We start from the raw sequence: 2,483 nt of genomic DNA, 5'->3' as shown, positions 1-2,483 counted from the left end.
CAGGTTAACCAGGAAGAATCAGAAGTTTGTGTGGACCGACCAGTGCGAAGAGAGTTTTGAAGAGCTTAAGAAGAGGTTGACTTCAGCACCAGTGTTAGCTCTGCCATCAAGTGATGAGGACTTTACAGTCTTTTGTGATGCGTCCCGTGTGGGACTGGGTTGTGTACTAATGCAGAATGAGAGGTTAATTGCTTATGCTTCTAGACAGCTGAAGAAGCACAAGTTGAATTACCCCACACATGATCTAGAGATGGCAGCAGTAATCTTTGCACTCAAGATGTGGAGGCACTACCTCTACGGGGTAAAATGTGAGATCTTCACAGATCATAAAAGCCTGCAGTACATCCTGAGTCAAAGAGATTTGAACTTGAGACAGAGAAGATGGGTAGAACTGCTGAGTGACTATAATTGCAAGATCCAGTATCATCCGGGTAAGGCGAATGTCGTGGCAGACGCCCTAAGCCGGAAGTCACTAGGCAGTCTATCCCACATTACGGCAGAGAGGAGACCAGTGGTGAAGGAGTTTTACAAGCTCATTGATGAAGGTCTACAGTTGGAGTTGTCTGGTACAGGTGCTTTAGGGGCCCAGATGAGAGTGACACCTGTGTTTCTGGAGCAAGTGGCTCAGAAACAACATGAGGACCCAGAGTTAGTGAAGATTGCCAGGACTGTTCAGTCAGGCAAAGACAGCGAGTTCAGATTCGACAACAAGGGGATCCTCCGCTATGGGAGTCGTTTATGCGTACCAGATGACATAGGGCTAAAAGGAGACATTATGAGAGAGGCTCATAATACAAGATACAGCATTCACCCCGGAGCCACCAAGATGTATCAAGATCTGAAAAAGGTTTATTGGTGGCCAGCTATGAAGAGAGAAGTGGCACAGTTTGTGTCAGCCTGCGAAGTGTGTCAGAGGGTGAAGCTGGAACATTAGAAGACGGCTGGAATACTTAACCCGCTACCTATTCCAGAGTGGAAATGGGAGAATATAGCTATGGACTTCGTAGTGGGGTTACCGGCGACGTCCAACAGATTGGACTCCATATGGGTGATTGTGGACAGACTCACCAAATCTGCTCACTTCATCCCTGTCAGGAGTGGCTATTCTGTGGACAAGTTGGCGCAGGTGTATGTTGATGAGATAGTCAGACTGCATGGGGTTCCTGTTTCTATAGTGTCAGATAGAGGACCCCAGTTCACCTCCAGGTTTTGGCGGAGTCTGCAGGATGCCATGGGTACCAGGTTGGATTTCAGTACTGCCTTCCATCCACAGACAGACGGACAGTCAGAGAGGACCATCCAGACCATAGAGGATATGCTCAGAATGTGTGTGCTGGACTTTGGCGGTTCTTGGAGGCAACATCTACCTTTGGTGGAGTTTGTCTACAATAACAGCCATCATGCTAGCATCGGGATGGCTCCATATGAAGCTTTATATGGAAGGAAGTGCAGGTCACCGGTTTGCTGGGAGGAAGTTAGAGAGAAGGCCTTGGCAGGGCCTGAGCTAGTAGAGATCACCAGCAGGGTGGTACCCATAATCAGAGAAAGAATCAAGACTGCTGCAAGCAGACAGAAGAGTTATGCAAACATCCGCAGAAGGCAAGTAGAGTTTTAGGAGGGGGATCTGGTATTGCTCAAGGTGTCTCCAATGAAAGGAGTGCTTCGGTTTGGGAAGAAAGGTAAGCTGGCTCCGCGGTACATCGGACCCTTTGAAGTCTTGCAAAAGATTGGGAATGTATCGTACAAGCTGGATTTACCTGCTTCAATGGAGAGAATCCATCCGGTTTTCTATGTTTCTATGTTGAGAAAGTTCGTGTCAGATCCGGGCAAGGTTCTTAGTGAGCCTGATGTGGAGATCCAAGAGGATCTCACCTATGTTGAGCAGCCGGTACGGATCCTAGACACCCAGATCAGAAAGCTAAGGAACAAGGAAATCCCGATGGTGAAGGTCCTTTGGAACCACCACAATCTGGAAGAGTGCACTTGGGAGACACGGGAGTCTATGCTCCGGCAATATCCTCATCTCTTTTAAGGTTAGTCTCTATGTGTTTTATGTGTATGATGTGATGATTCTATGCATGTGCTAGTTGAGGAACATTCGGGGACGAATGTTCTTAAGGGGGGGAGAATGTAATACCCAGCTAGACTCCGGTATCGGAATTCCTACCGTCCGGTGGAATCTCGGATGTCGGAAGCCTCTAGTAGGGTAGAAACATGTTTTCATAAAATGATTTAATGTTTTTCATGGTTTTAAGTGAAAAGGAAATGAGTTTTTGCATGAAAATAGTATTGGAGGAAAACTCAGGTTCGGCCGCCGAACCTCAAGTTCGGCCGCCGAACATGCTTGCATTTCGGGTGTGCCTTAGGCCCCCGAAGGCATAAGGGAGGGAAGTCCAGGTTCGGCCGCCGAATCTCAAGTTCGGCCGCCGAACATGGCATGCATGCGGAGGCATGTTCGGCCCCCGAACGTGGCCTGGCCAACC

Source organism: Manihot esculenta, chromosome 14 (assembly GCF_001659605.2).
Source record: "Manihot esculenta cultivar AM560-2 chromosome 14, M.esculenta_v8, whole genome shotgun sequence".
Classification (NCBI taxonomy): Eukaryota; Viridiplantae; Streptophyta; class Magnoliopsida; order Malpighiales; family Euphorbiaceae; genus Manihot; species Manihot esculenta.
This window is presented reverse-complemented; position numbering follows the sequence as displayed.